This window comes from Mustelus asterias, chromosome 18, assembly GCF_964213995.1.
Source record: "Mustelus asterias chromosome 18, sMusAst1.hap1.1, whole genome shotgun sequence".
Classification (NCBI taxonomy): Eukaryota; Metazoa; Chordata; class Chondrichthyes; order Carcharhiniformes; family Triakidae; genus Mustelus; species Mustelus asterias.
The window spans coordinates 30,350,764-30,367,901 of record NC_135818.1 but is presented as its reverse complement, the minus strand read 5'-3'; positions in this window follow the sequence as shown (position 1 = coordinate 30,367,901).

Genomic DNA, 17,138 nt, shown 5'->3' with positions numbered 1-17,138 from the left:
GTACTCTGGGTGGGGGATTTCAATGTCCATCACCAAGAGTGGCTTGGCAGTAGCACTACTGATTGAGCTGGTCGGGTCCTAAAGGATATAACTGCTTGACTGGGCCTGCAGCAGGTGGTGAAGGAACAAATAAGAGGAAAAAACATATTTCACCTCATCCTTACCAATCTGCCGGCTGCAGATGCATCTGTCCATGACAATATCGGTGAGAGCAACCACCGCACAGTCTTTGTGGAGATGAAGTCCCACCTTCACATTGAGAATAACCTCCATTGTGTTGTGTGGCACTATCACTGTGCTAAACTTCAAATGGATCTAGCAACTCAAGAATGGGCATCCATGAGGCACTGTGGGCCATCAACAGCAGCAGAACTGTACTCCAGCACAATCTGCAACCTCAAGGCAAAACATATCCCCCACTCAACCATTACCATCAAGCCAAGGGATCAACCCTGGTTCAATGGAGAGTGCAGGAGGGCATGCCAGGAGCAGCATCAGGCATACCTAAAAATAAGATGTCAACCTGGTGAAGCTACCAAACAAGATTACTTGTATTCGAAATGGCAAAACCAGCAAGTAATAGACAGAGCTAAGCGGTCCCACAACCAACGGATCAGATCTAAGCTCTGCAGTCCTTCCACATCCAACCATGGAGGTGGAAAAGTAAACAACTCACTGAAGGAGGAGGCTCCACAAATATCTCCATCCTCAATGATGGAGGAGCCCAGCACATCAGTGCAAAAGATAAGGATGAATAATTTGCAGCAATCTTTAGCCAGAAGTGTCGAGTGGATGATCCATCTCAGCCTCCTCTAGTGGTCCCCAGCATCTCAGATGCAGTCTCCAGCCAATTCGATTGACTCCACGTAATATCAAGAAACGGTTGGAGGCACTGGATACTGCAAAGGGCCCTGATAACATTCCGGCAATAGTACTAAAGACTTGTGCTCCAGAACTTGCTGCTCTCCTAGCCAAGCTCTTCCAGCACAGTTACAACACTGGTATCTACCCAACAGTGTGGAAAATTGTCCAGCTATGTCCTGTACACAAAAAGCAGGACAAATCCAACCCAGCCAATTACTGCCCAGTCTACTCTCGATCACCAGTAAAGTGATGGAAGGGGTCATCGACAGTGTTAATAAGCAGCACCTGCTCATCAATAACCTGCTCAGTGACGCCCAGTTTGGGTTTTGCCAGGGTCACTCAGCTCCTGACCTCATTACAGCCTTGGTTCAAACATGGCTGAAAGAGCTGAATTCCAGGGGTGAGGTGAGAGTGACAGCCCTTGACATCAAGGCTGCGTTCGACTGAGTGTGGCATCAAGGAGCCCTAGTGAAACTGGAATCAATGGGTATCAAGGGCAAACATTCCACTGGTTGGAGTCATACCTGGTACATAGGAAGATGGTTGTGGTTGTGGAGGGTCAATCATCTCAGCTCCAGGACATCTCTGCAGGAATCCCTCAGGGTAGTGTCCTAGGCCCAACAATCTTCAGCTGCTTCATCAATGACCTTCCCTCCATCATAAGGTCAGAAGTGGGGATGTTCGCTGATGATTGCACAATGTTCAGCACCATACGTGATTCCTCAGATACTGAAGCAGTCCATGTTCAAATGCAACAAGATCTGGACAATATCCAGGCTTGGATTGGCAAGTGGCAAGTAACATTCACGCCATACAAATGCCAGGCAATGACCATCACCAACAAGGGACACTTATTGGCGATGGTCATTGCCTGGCATCGCCAGCCCCTTGACATTCAATGGTGTTACGATCACTGAACCCCCATTGTCAACATTCTTAGATTTACCATTAACCAGAAACTTAACTGGACTCACCATATAAACACAGTGGCAACAAGAGCAGGTCAGAGGCTAGGAATACTGCACAAGTTACTCACCTTCTGAATCCCCAAAGCCATCTACGAGGCACAAGTCAGGAGTGTGATGGAATACTCCCCACTTGCCTGGATGGGTGCAGCTCCAACAACACTCAAGAAGCTTGACATCATTCAGGACAAAGCAGCCCGCTTGATTGCCACCACATCTACAAACATTCAATCCCTCCACCACCGGCTCATTGGCAGCAGTGTGTACTATCTACAAGATGGACTGCAACAATTCATCAAAGATCCTTAGATAGCACCTTCCAAACGCACAACCACTTCCATCTCGAAGGATAAGGGCAGCAGATACGTGGGAACACCACCACCTGCAAGTTCCCCTCCAAGCCACTCATCATCCTGATTTGGAAATATATCGCCGTTCCTTCGCGGTTGCTGGGTCAAAATCGTGGAATTTCCTCCCTAATAACATTGTGGGACAATCCACAGAGCATAGACTGCAGCGATTCAAGAAGACGGATCACCACCACTGTCTCAAGGGCAACTAGGGATGGGCAATAAATGCTGGACAGCCAGCGACGCCCATGTCCAGTGAATGAAAAAAAACTGTAGCATTCACACTCACTACTGGCAGAGAGGACAAAATACAAATAACTATATTTCAGACAGCATTAAAACAGTCACACCCCAGATGGTATTGCTCCAAGGTTACAACAATCATATGAGAATTGATATCAAGGCTCCAAAAGGTCTAGAGGAACCATTGTGCCTTTGAAAACTTAATCAAGTATCCAGGAGATGGGGCAATTAACACCTCATTGAAATCAGTTTGACAAACATAGTTCTTTGATATTGTGAATAGGTGGACAGAAGATGTCCAGAAAGCAATTAAAGCTAAACTACATAGGACAATGGATCCGCATAATGTGATCAAAAATAGAACTGTAACTAATTCAAAGTAACAATATGATGACCTAATCGAAATGTAGCACTTTGTACTGCAAGAATGTATAAGAATATGAAGAGAAATTTGTTGAGTGTATTCAGGAGGAATTTCTCATTCAGTATGTGGATGGCCCGACTAGAGAGGGGGCAAAAGGAGGAATTGGTAGGGCTAGGGAACCGTGGTGCACCAAAAAAGTTTCTTTGTTGGTTAAAAAGAAAAAGGAGGCTTATGTTCGGATGAGACGTGAGCACTCGGGTAGTGCACTAGAAAGCTTTAGATTGGCTAAGAGGGAGTTGAAGAGCGAGCTTAGAAGGGCTAAAAGGGGACATGAGAAGACTTTGGCGGATAGGGTTAAAGAGAATCCTAAGGCGTTCTATAGGTATGTCAAGAACAGAAGGTTGGTTAGGGCAAGTTTAGGGCCAGTTATAGATGGCAGAGGGAAGTTATGTGTGGAACCGGAGGAGATTGGTGAAGCATTGAACCAATATTTCTCTTCGGTGTTCACGCAAGGGGACATGAATATAGCTGAGGAGGACACTGGGTTGCAGGGGAGTAGAATAGACAGTATTACAGTTGATAAGGAGGATGTGCAGGATATTCTGGAGGGTCTGAAAATAGATAAATCCCCTGGTCCGGATGGGATTTATCCAAGGATTCTCTGGGAGGCAAGAGAAGTGATTGCAGAGCCTCTGGCTCTGATCTTCAGGTCGTCGTTGGCCTCTGGTATAGTACCAGAAGATTGGAGGTTAGCGAATGTTGTCCCATTGTTTAAGAAGGGGAACAGAGACTTCCCCGGGAATTATAGACCGGTGAGTCTCACTTCTGTTGTCGGCAAGATGTTGGAAAAAATTATAAGGGATAGGATTTATAGTTATTTGGAGAGTAATGAATTGATAGGTGATAGTCAGCATGGTTTTGTGGCAGGTAGGTCGTGCCTTACTAACCTTATTGAGTTTTTTGAGAAAGTGACCAAGGAGGTGGATGGGGGCAAGGCAGTGGACGTGGTATATATGGATTTTAGTAAGGCGTTTGATAAGGTTCACCATGGTAGGCTTCTGCAGAAAATGCAGATGTATGGGATTGGGGGTGATCTAGGAAATTGGATCAGGAATTGGCTAGCGGATAGGAAACAGAGGGTGGTGGTTGATAGTAAATATTCATCATGGAGTGCGGTTACAAGTGGTGTACCTCAGGGATCTGTTTTGGGGCCACTGCTGTTTGTAATATTTATTAATGATCTGGATGAGGGTATAGTTGGGTGGATTAGCAAATTTGCTGATGACACCAAAGTCGGTGGTGTGGTAGACAGTGAGGAAGGGTGTCGTAGTTTGCAGGAAGACTTAGACAGGTTGCAAAGTTGGGCCGAGAGGTGGCGGATGGAGTTTAATGCGGAGAAGTGTGAGGTAATTCACTTTGGTAGGAATAACAGATGTGTTGAGTATAGGGCTAACGGGAGGACTTTGAATAGTGTGGAGGAGCAGAGGGATCTAGGTGTATGTGTGCATAGATCCCTGAAAGTTGGGAATCAAGTAGATAAGGTTGTTAAGAAGGCATATGGTGTCTTGGCGTTTATTGGTAGGGGGATTGAATTTAGGAGTCGTAGCGTTATGTTGCAACTGTACACAACTCTGGTGCGGCCGCACTTGGAGTACTGTGTGCAGTTCTGGTCCCCACATTACAGGAAGGATGTGGAGGCTTTGGAGAGGGTGCAGAGGAGGTTTACCAGGATGTTGCCTGGTATGGAGGGGAGATCCTATGAGGAGAGGCTGAGGGATTTGGGATTGTTTTCGCTGGAAAGGCGGCGGCTAAGAGGGGATCTTATTGAAACATATAAGATGATTAGAGGTTTAGATAGGGTGGATAGTGATAGCCTTTTTCCTCTGATGGAGAAATCCAGCACGAGGGGGCATGGCTTTAAATTGAGGGGGGGTAGTTATAGAACGGATGTCAGGGGTAGGTTCTTTACCCAGAGGGTGGTGAGGGATTGGAATGCCCTGCCAGCATCAGTTGTAAATGCGCCTAGTTTGGGGGCGTTTAAGAGATCCGTAGATAGGTTCATGGACGAAAAGAAATTGGTTTAGGTTGGAGGGTCACAGTTTTTTTTTTTAACTGGTCGGTGCAACATCGTGGGCCGAAGGGCCTGTTCTGCGCTCAACGTTCCGATGAGACAGGGGGGTGTTGGTAGGTTACGGGAACCGTGGTGCACGAAGGTTGTGATGAACCTGGTGAATAAGAAAAGAGAGGCGTACAGAAGGTTCAGAGAGCTAGGAGGTGTTAAGGATTTAGAGGAGTATACGCGATGTAGGAAGGAGCTTAAGAAGGAAATTAGGAGAGCGAGAAGGGGTCATGAGAAGACCTTGGCGGGTAAGATTAAGGAGAATCCCAAGGCTTTCTACAAATATGTCAAGAGTAAAAGGATGAGATGTGAAGGCATAGGACCCTTAAAAGGTGAAGGGGGAAAAGTTTGTGCGGAACCGTTAGAAATGGCGGAGGTGCTTAATGAATACTTTACCTCGGTATTCACGGTGGAAAGGGATCTGGGTGGTTGTACTGCTGGATTGCGGAGGACAGAAAGGATCGAGCATGTGGACATAAAGAAAGAGGATGTGTTGGAACTATTGAATGGCATCAAGGTTGGTAAGTCGCCGGGACCGGATGGGATGTACCCCAGGTTACTGTGGGAGGCGAGGGAGGAGATTGCGGAGCCTTTGGCGATGATCTTTGCATCGTCGATGGAGACGGGAGAGGTTCCGGAGGATTGGAGGATTGCGGATGTGGTCCCTATATTCAAGAAAGGGAACAGGGACAGCCCGGGAAATTACCGACCGGTGAGTCTAACCTCAGTGGTTGGGGAGTTGATGGAGAGGATCCTGAGAGACAGGATTTATGATCATCTAGAGAAGTTTAGTATGATCAAAAGTAGTCAGCACGGCTTTGTCAGGGGCAGGTCGTGCCTTACGAGCCTGGTTGAGTTCTTTGAAAATGTGACCAAGCACATTGACGAAGGAAGAGCGGTGGATGTGGTCTATATGGACTTCAGCAAAGCGTTCGATAAGGTCCCCCATGCAAGACTTCTTGAGAAAGTGAGAGGGCATGGGATCCAAGGGGCTGTTGCCTTGTGGATCCAGAACTGGCTTGCCTGCAGAAGGCAGAGAGTGGCTGTGGAGGGGTCTTTCTCTGCATGGAGGTCAGTGACCAGTGGAGTGCCCCAGGGATCTGTTCTGGGACCCTTGCTGTTTGTCATTTTCATAAATGACCTGGATGAGGAAGTGGAGGGATGGGTTGGTAAGTTTGCTGACGACACCAAGGTAGGTGGTGTTGTGGATAGTTTGGAGGGATGTCAGAAGTTGCAGCGAGACATAGATAGAATGCAAGACTGGGCGGAGAAGTGGCAGATGGACTTCAACCCGGATAAGTGTGTAGTGATCCATTTTGGCAGATCCAATGGGATGGAGCAGCAGTATAAAATGAAGGGTACCATTCTTAGCAGTGTAGAGGATCAGAAGGACCTTGGGGTCCGGGTCCATAGGACTCTTAAATCGGCCTCGCAGGTGGAGGATGCGGTCAAGAAGGCGTATGGCGTACTAGCCTTCATTAATCGAGGGATTGAGTTTAGGAGTCGGGAGATAATGCTGCAGCTTTATAGGACCCTGGTTAGACCCCACTTGGAGTACTGCGCGCAGTTCTGGTCACCTCATTACAGGAAAGATGTTGAAGCCATTGAAAGGGTGCAGAGGAGATTTACAAGGATGTTGCCTGGATTGGGGGGCATGCCTTATGAGGATAGGTTGAGGGAGCTTGGTCTCTTCTCCCTGGAGAGACGAAGGATGAGAGGTGACCTGATAGAGGTTTACAAGATGTTGAGGGGTCTGGATAGGGTGGACTCTCAGAGGCTATTTCCAAGGGCTGAAATGGTTGCTACGAGAGGACACAGGTTTAAGGTGCTGGGGGGTAGGTACAGGGGGGATGTCAGGGGTAAGTTTTTCACTCAGAGGGTGGTGGGTGAGTGGAATCGGCTGACGTCGGTGGTGGTGGAGGCAAACTCGTTGGGGTCTTTTAAGAGACTTCTGGATGAGTACATGGGATTTAATGGGATTGAGGGCTATAGATAGGCCTAGAGGTGGGGATGTGATCGGCGCAACTTGTGGGCCGAAGGGCCTGTTTGTGCTGTGGCTTTCTATGTTCTATGTTCTATGTAATGTTCTATGTTCTAAAACTTGACCTCCTCTTGGGAAATAAGGAAGAGCAGGTGCCAGAAGTGTTAGTGAGGGATGACTTTGGGACCAGTGACCATAATTCCATTAGTTTTAAGATAGCTATGGAGAATGATAGGTCTGGCCCAAAAGTTAAAATTCTAAATTGGGGCAAGGCCAATTTTGATGGTATCAGACAGGAACTTTCAAAAGTTAATTGGGGGAGTCTGTTGGCAGGCAAAGGGATGTCTGGTAAGGCTTTCAAATATGTATGAACCGGGGTTCAAAGTAAGCACGTTCCTCTTAGACTGAAGGGCAAGTGTGGCCAAATGGGCCACCTAAAATGGAGATTTGTAAAGCACTCTGGGACAACTGGGCAAGAATAAATCAGCAGGCTGCAGCCTAAAAGACAGAGATAAACAGGCTGCAACTCAGACGACTGAATACACAGGATATGGGCCATCTCCAGGACAAAGGGGACTTTCTGGTCAAACTGGGTTGTTTACCAGACATAGGGGTGCCTTAACCCTTTATTTGGGAGGGAGGTGTGTGTCCTACATGCCCCCAGCACCTACAGACATGGCCGTTGGGGACACACCCAGAGATTGGTGTAGCAGCACCCGATTGGACTTTATCGATCAGGGTGATCAAGTCCTGATCGGTTGATTGACAATGGCCAAAAGGGGCGTGAAACCCAACGGGGTATAAAGGGTGCTGCGCAATCTAGAATCTCTCTCTCTGACCCCAGAAACGAGCTACAACAACAGTGAGCATCGCCAGCGACGACCAGCACGAGGAGAGCCACCACACCCGAGAAGGAAGGAAGACCAGAGCCAGAGTGCCAGACCAGACCAAAGGACTAGACTACGCAGAGGACGACCGAGACCAGCGCACAGATAAAGGCCAATATCTGCTTGGGTTCTTGCCAGTCACGCAAAGTTAAGTCAAGGTCTCGTATTGGACTTGAACTTTAGTATTTTCTATGAAGATAACTTATTGTTGGTTGGGTGGGTGATTATTGATTGTGTGTTTTAAATAAATATTGTTGTACTAACAAGAAGTCTACTCGCAATTCTTTGTCCATCGTATAAGGGTTAAAACAGATTGTGCGGCAGGCACAACAAATTGGCGACTCTGGTGGGACATCGACAAGAAGTAACTTTGTTGCTCTGATATCGAATCCCACAGAACCTAATACTCCTGGAGATTTAGCCTGAGTCTGAATTAAGACAGCAAATGCCCAACGTGACGGCCAGGATTTCAAGTAAATCGAAGGGAGTGGAGGGTCTATATTGAACGATTATTCAAAACTCAGAGCCAACAGGTGTAAACTCCTTATTGGACAGGTTACTGCTTTCGGGAATTGTCATTGTGCATGTATTGTTACTAACAAGGAGGATAGGGTAAACTCCGTAGGTTGGCATTAGAATCCGGAGGGATTAGGACCAGAACACAGCCCAAAGCCGTACCCACAGTCCGATCAACTCCCTACCCCTTGTCGTTGAATATAGAATGGCAGGAAACAGCACAGAGACAGAGAAGTGTCCCAAATGGGAAACAAAAATCAGACAATCCATTAAGAAGAAAGGGCAGAATCTTGCGCCAATACTGAGATGGGACCGGGATCCCTAGGAAGAAGTATTGGGACGATCTGAGGAAAGTTCAGGGAAAATGGGCAGCCAACTGTGAGAAAGCGACTGCCATGGTGAGCTGCTTCGGACAGCTGCTAGGAACAGAAAAGGAATTAAACACAGTTCGTAAGGAACTGGAGGAATTGAAGCAGGCACAGGAGGAAAAGGAGGAGATTAAGAAACTAAAGGAACGGCAGCAGGAGAGGATAGAGCAAATAAGAGCCAAAAGGGACAGAAAGGTAGAGGAATTAAAGAGAACCAACCAGGCAAATTTATTACATCTGGGCAATTTTCAAACCCAGTATGAGAGAGCCTACCAAGACGCCCAGCGCGCTGTCTTGGCGAAAGGTGATGCCAAGCGGGCGGTAGCACGATTGGAAGCCAAGTGCACCAATCTGCAGGTGGCAATAAAAGCGCGACATCAAGCCAGTAAGGAACAGAGACATGCAACCGCTGACCACTCCAAATGCCAGCGAGAAATTTCACGGATGGAATCCCTATTATCGGTTCAAAACGGATTTATGTGAACCTTCGGGACAGTAGAGGAAGAGGAGATAGAGATGCAGATTGGGGAGAGTTAAAGGAGAAAGCAAAGCTGTACGTTACACGAACTGAGGATTGGGGTCCACCACCATCTTTCCCAGGGGACGTCATACCCACCGTGCCCCCAGTTTCACCTCCAGTACCAATGCACCCAGTGACGACTGAACATTGGGTAGGAAAGTCTCAGGGCCCAGCTATTAGAAACATAGAACATAGAAAAACTACAGCACAAAACAGGCCCTTCGGCCCCACAAGTTGTGCCAAACATATCCCTACCTTCTAGGCCTACCTATAACCCTCCATCCTATTAAGTCCCATGTACTCATCCAGGAGTCTCTTAAAAGACCCTATTGAGTTTGCCCCCACCATCACTGATGGCAGCCGATTCCACTCACCCACCGCCCTCTGTGTGAAAAACTTCCCCCGAACATTTCCCCTGTACCTACCCCCCAGCACCTTAAACCTGTGTCCTCTCGTAGCACCCATTTCCACCCTGGGAAAAAGCCTCTGAGAGTCCACCCAATCTATGCCTCTCAACATCTTATATACCTCTATTAGGTCTCCTCTCATCCTACGTCTCTCCAAGGAGAAAAGACCGAGCTCCCTCAGCCTATCCTCATAAGGCATGCCACTCAATCCAGGCAACATCCTTGTAAATCTCCTCTGCACCCTTTCAATCTTTTCCACATCCTTCCTGTAATGAGGCGACCAGAACTGAGCACAGTACTCCAAGTGGGGTCTGACGAGGGTCTTATATGGCTGCATCATTATCCCCGGACTCCTAAACTCAATCCCTCGATTGATAAAGGCCAGCACACCATACGCCTTCTTAACCACCTCCTCCACCTGCAGTGCCGATTTTAGGGTCCTATGGACCCAGACCCCAAGGTCTTTCTGATCCTCTACAGTACTAAGAGTCTTTCCCTTTATATTGTACTCCTTCATCCCATTTGACCTGCCAAAATGGACCACTACGCATTTACCTGGGTTGAAGTCCATCTGCCACTTGTTCGCCCAGTCTTGCATCCTATCTATGTCCCTCTGTAACTTTTGACATCCCTCCAGACTATCCACAACCCCACCAACCTTCGTGTCGTCGGCAAACTTACCAACCCATCCCTCCGCTTCCTCATCCAGGTCATTTATGAAAATGACAAACAGCAAGGGTCCCAGAACAAATCCCTGGGGCACACCACTGGTGACCGACCTCCATTTAGAAAAAGACCCATCTATACCCACTCTCTGCCTCCTTTGGGCAAGCCAGTTCTGGATCCACCGGGCAGCAGCCCCTTGGATCCCATGCCTCTCACTTTTTCTAGAAGCCTTGCATGGGGGACCTTATCGAACACCTTGCTAAAATTCATATAAACCACATCTACCGCTTTCCCTTCGTCAATGTGTTTAGTCACATTTTCGAAGAACTCCACCAGGCTCGTAAGGCACGATCTGCCTTTGACAAAGCCATGCTGAGCATACTAAACCTCACTAAATGCTCATAAATCTTGTCCCTCAGGATCTTCTCCATCAGCTTACCAACCACTGCAGTTAGATTCACCGGTCAGTAATTTCCTGGTCTATCCCTATTCCCCTTCTTGAAAATAGGAACCACATCCACAATCCTCCAATCCTCCGGCACCTCTCCCGTCTCCATCGACGACGCAAAGATCATAGCCAGAGGCTCTGCAATCTCTTCCCTCGCCTCCCACAGTAACCTGGGGTACATCCCATCTGGACCCGGCGACTTATCTATCTTGATGCCATTCAAAGATTCCAGCACAACCTCTTTCTTAAAGTCCACATACTCAATCTTTTCAGTCCACCGCAAGCCCGTATTACATACACGACCCCATTTACGGTAGCACAATTGGCTGAAATTGCAAATAAAATCACAACATTTGAGCCATCGGCTGACCCACACAGTTTCTTTGAGGATGTTAGACAGCAAAAGATAATGCATGGGCGAGATGAAAGGGAAGAAGTGAAACTGATAGCCATGTGCTTAAGCAAGTCTGTACAGTCTGCCCTGCCAGCCCCTCAAAATGTTGGGGAAGGAACCTTAAACGAGATCAAGGAAGCGATATTAACCGTGGTAGGGTTAAATAAATGTAGACAGAGGAAAGGGGAACATCCGACTGCCTTTGCCGGTCGTTTATGGATCCACTTCACGGGAGTGTATGGGGAATTAGATTGGGCTAGATTAAATGAAGCTGATGCATCCAAATGGGCTCGGACATTAGTCTCGCACACCACAGAGGAAGGCAAGAAAGCCTGTGCTAATTTTGACCCCGCAGAGACCACACACAATGAAGCATGGGTTCCCTGATGCTTAGCTCGAGTCTGGGAACAGGAAGTTCAGGGACCCCAAATACCACGGTCAGAAAGGGAGGCGAGAATGCTTCCGATGAGGGCTAGCCAGGGTCCAGTATGGAGAAACGAGGGTAGGGGGATACCCAACACCAGAGAGGTACAGCTCCACCTTACACAGCAGCCCCGGAAAGAGATAGAGGGACATGTTTTAATTGTGGGCAGCCAGGACACATCGCCCAAGATTGTAGGAGACCCCCACCACCATATTCACGGTCCCCGAGAACACCGGCTCCACCAGTTAGGCCAGCTCCTGGGTACGAGAGAGAGCACCGCCCACCACCAATAGAAGGTCCCGGTCACCCCATGCATACCGTAAGCACGAGCCCATCACTGTATCCAACTGTCCCCGCCTATGGAACCTTAGATTGGCGGTGCCCGGCCTCCCCAACCTGGATCTGTAGCACAAGGTAGGATAGCGTAGGGAGACCCCTAGTTAACGGTGAGGTAAGAGGCCACCTCGTAGAATTCCTTTGGGATACCGGAGGCTCCCGAACTACCCTGAACATATCAAAATTAAAGACAGACATTCCTTGGCCAACAACAGGCACAATTACACTCAGTGGATTCACAGGATACAAGCAGGAGGGACTCATTACAGCCCCTGTACAGGTCCGCCTAGGTAGCATGGTGTGTGACCATCCAGTGGTGTTAGTTGACCTTCCCCCAAAAGCTGAACACATTCTTGGGTCCGATTACATGAATAAATATAATCTTTCATTTGACCCAGATAATCGATGTATTTGGCAAATGGCTATGATTAGCAGAGCGCCATCAATCATTCCAGTCAGGACATATGCTAATAGGGTTAGCACAATTCTGGTTTGATCCCTTAACGATTAGTAGTGATCCGGCCATCAGGGAGGCGCTTCAAAGAAACAATGGGGTGTTTGCACAGCATAAACATGATTGTGGCCAGATACCTGGGGAGGTGTTAATTGAAGAGCCAGACCCGAAACCACAGAGACAATACGGTTTCCCCAGACAGGCAGAGGGGGAGATGGCCAAAGTAATTGATAGTCTATTACAGCAGGGGGTGTTGAGACAAGTGACATCCACAAATAATGCATTGATATGGCCTATAAAAAAGGCAGACGGATCATGGAAGTTAATGATCGAATATTGGGAATTAAATAAGGTTACCCCACTCACGGCTCCCACAGTAGCCACAAATCTGGGGAAGGAATTGGAACACATTCTGGGGAAGGTGGGACCTGTACAAACAGGACGGGGTGCACCTGAACCAGAGGGGCACCAATATCCTGGGAGGGAAATTTGATACGGCTCTTCAGGGGGGTTTAAACTAATTTGTCAGGGGAGTGGGAAAAGGAGTTGTAGTCCAGAAGTCAGTGATGAGGGTGGTGAGGTATTGGGGAAGGTATCAAGGTCAAGGGTTGGTACTGGTAGACAGGAAGGTGGGTTGAAGTGTGTCTACTTCAATGCAAGGAGCATCCGGAACAAGGTAGATGAACTTGGGGCGTGGATTGGTACTTGGGACTACGGTGTTGTGGCCATTACGGAGACGTGGGTAGAACAAGGACAGGAGTGGTTGTTGGACGTTCCGGGGTATAGATGTTTCAGTAAGTGTAGGGTAGCTGGTAAAAGAGGTGGAGGAGTGGCACTGTTAATCAAGGATAGTTTAACGGCTGCTGAAAGGCATTTCGAGGGGGATCTGCCTACTGAGGTAATATGGGCTGAAGTTACAAATAGGAAAGGAGCGGTCACGTTGTTAGGAGTTTACTATAGGCCCCCAAATAGTAATAGGTTCTATGATTCTATCACCACTGCTGCATGTACAATATGCCCTAGCAATTTACTAGTCAGTTATAAGAACTTGCATTTGCTATTAAGGGTAAATCCTTCTTCTTGTTAGTATTGTAGTACAGCTCTCATTCTGACATCACGCTCAGTTGTGGTGGAACCATGGATTAGGATGTCATCCATGTGGCAAATTATTCCCTTCACTCCTTCCAGGATATGTCTCATCGTTCACTGAAAAACCTCAGGCCTTTATCAATCGAGGGATTGAGTTTAGGAGTCCGGGGATAATGATGCAGCTTTATAAGACCCTCGTCAGACCCCACTTGGAGTACTGTGCTCAGTTCTGGTCACCTCACTATAGGAAGGATGTGGAAAAGATTGAAAGGGTGCAGAGGAGAGTTACAAGGATGTTGCCTGGATTGAGTGGCCTGCCTTATGAGGATAGGCTGAGGGAGCTCGGTCTTTTCTCCTTGGAGAGACGTAGGATGAGAGGAGACCTAATAGAGGTATATAAGATGTTGAGAGGCATAGATCGGGTGGACTCTCAGAGGCTTTTTCCCAGGGTGGAAATGGCTGCTACAAGAGGACACAGGTTTAAGGTGCTGGGGGGTAGGTACAGGGGAGATGTTAGGGGGAAGTTTTTCACACAGAGGGTGGTGGGCGAATGGAATCGGCTGCCGTCAGTGGTGGTGGAGGCAAACTCAATAGGGTCTTTTAAGAGACTCCTGGATGAGTACATGGGACTTAATAGGATGGAGGGTTATAGGTAGGCCTAAAAGGTAGGGATATGTTCGGCACAACTTGTGGGGCCGAAGGGCCTGTTTTGTGCTGTAGTGTTTCTATGTTTCTTTCTATGTTTCTAAGTCCCGTCACCATGATGAGACAGGGAGCCCAGGCAAAGTTCTTCATGGCACTGGATATCAGTAACAGTTTCTAGTCCATCCCTTTAAATCGGTCCTGCCAGTACAAGTTCGTCTTTACCTTCCAGGGACAGCAATACACTTGGACTTGCCTACCACAGGGTTTTCATAATTCCCCGTCCATCTTCCACAGGCGACTAGCTACCAGGCTAGAAAAGTTTTCCTGATCCGAGTGCTTGGTCCAACATGTAGACGATTTATTGTTACAGACTAACACCAAAGAGGAGCATGTAACATTGCGGGATGAATTACTCGCACTGCTCCACTCATTAGGCTGCAAAGTCAACCCAAAAAAGACCCAAATTCTGTAACCCAAGGTTATATACCTCGGTACAGTGATTACCCATGGGAAGAAGCAGATCGAACAAAAAAGGATAGACTCCATAGTGCACTTCCCACTGCCCCGAGATGTGAGTGCCCTCTGATCTTTCCTAGGTCTAGTAGGCTACTGTCAGAACCATGTAGACAGCTTCGCCACAAAAGCAGTCCCACTGTCCGAATTGCTAAAGAAAAACACGACCTGGAAGCACACAGCTTTAAAGCGCGCCCTCGCCACAGCACCAGCCTTAACCCGACCCAAATCTATTTTAGAAGTTGCAGCCACCGACCACACACTTTCGGCAGTATTATTACAAGAAAGACATGGTAGACTAGGCCCAGTAGCCTGTGCCTCACACGAGTATTAGACCCAGTCGCACAAGGCTTCTCCGGGTGCGAATGACACCTGCTCGCGGTATTTTGGGCCGTGCAGCATTTCGCCGATATCACCGGACTGAACCCAATAACTGTTCTCACCGAACACACCCCAACCCAGCTTCTGCTGGATGGTCGCCTTAAAGACGGCTCAGTAAGCCAGGTCCGTTGGACACTACTACTGCAGGGTAGGGACATCACCGTAAAGCGATCCAAAGTGCCCACGTTCCTGGCAGATAATTTAAATAATGGGGGAGATCCGCATGAGTGTCAGGTTATAGCCACAAAGGACCCCACAGGGCCGTTTATCCCGAAACAACAGGAGAGACGATCCGGGACAAAACAGACAGCCACCCAACGGACAGACTCAGCCATGAGAATTTATGTGGACGGTTCATCCACCATCGAGAATGGGACCAGAATCACAGGATGTGGCATTTATGTGGAAAATCAACAGGGACAGCCACTAATAGAACTCGCTCTCAAACTACTGAAGAAGGCATTCGGCATGCTTGGTTTCATCAGTCAGAACATTGAATACAGGAGTCGGAGTGTCTTGTTGAAGTTGTACAAGGCCACACTTGGAATACTGTGTGCAATTCTGGTCACCCTATTAGAGAAAGGATATTATTAAACTAACAAGTGTGCAGAAAAGATTTACTAGGATGCTACCGGGACTTGATGGATTGAGTTATAAGGAGAGGCTGGATAGACTGGGACTATTTTCTCTGGAGCGTAGGAGGCTGAAGGATGATCTTATAGAGGTCCATAAAATAATGAGGGGCATAGATCAGCTAGATAGTCAATATCTTTTCCCAAAGGTAGGGGAGTCTAAAACTAGAGGGCATAGGTTTAAGGTGAGAGGGGAGAGATACAAAAGTGTCCAGAGGGGCAATTTTTTCACACAGAGGGTGGTGAGTGTCTGGAACAAGCTGCCAGAGGTGGTAGTAGAGGCGGGTACAGTTTTGTCTTTTAAAAAGCATTTAGATAGTTACATGGGTACGTTGGTATAGAGGGATATGGGCCAAATGCGGGCAATTGGGATTAGCTTCGGGGTTTTTAAAAAAAGGGCGGCATGGACAAATTGGGCCGAAGGGCCTGTTTCCATGCTGTAAACCTCTATGACTCTATGATCCAGCCATTTGTGTGCTCAAGCTGCCAAACTAGCAGCAGTCGCAAACGTAATGAGTCACCCAAACCTATTTCCAACCCCCGCCAACATACACTTCGATAGCATGTATGTGTGCAACAGCCTGACTGAGTTCCTACCATTATGGGAAGCAAGAGGCTTCATCTCTGCGGTTGGAAAGCCCCTACCGTCAGCCCCCTTATTAAAATATGTTCTGCAGGCCACCGAAGGGCGTACATATGGAATTATTAAGATTAGAAGCCACCACAGGACCTCCCCACCTGGCAACAGTAAGGCTGATGCATTAGCCAAGGCCGGTGTCCGTCCAGGACAGTTTTGGCAGCCACCTGTAGAAGAGCAAATAAACGCTGTGGCCAAACTAATATAGCCGACCTGGTCCAGGCGCAGCGCACTGACAGTTCCCTAAAACACATTTCAGAAGGAGTTTACCCAGCCCCATATGAGAAATGGAAGGACAAAATACAGATTCAGGATGGGTTGATATTAGAGGCAGGCACGTACATAGCCCCTACCCAGAACAGAAATCAACTCATCTACAAGTCCCATGGTGGACATGGCCATCAGGGCATAGAGACAACAACCAAGTGATTAAAAGAATTATGTCGGTGGCTTGAACTGCACGATGACGTCACCCATTATATCGACAATTGTTTAGTTTGTGCCCAAAACAACCCCGATAGGTATGCCAGGAAAGCGGAGCTAAGGCACACACGCCCAGTCGAAGGCCCCTGGACAAACCTCCAAATTGATTATATCGGCCCACTGCCGCCATGTGGTGTTTACATGATGGGGTCTTCCCCGCAGCAAGGGACACATTTCACCGGACAGGTGATGCAGAATGTTATGGCAATGCTCAGCATCCAGCAGAAATTCCATATCGCCTACCATCTACAATCCAGTCGAATCGTAGAGCGCATGAACCGAACACTAAAACGGATCATTAGAAAGGCGGTGCAGCAAAACAACACAACATGGGATACAGTACTTCCCTTTGCCCTCATGATGGTACACAACACCGTTTCCAGTTCTACTGGGTTCACCCCCCACACGTTAATGACTGGCCGACCTATGAGGGGAGTTGAATATTTATTGGG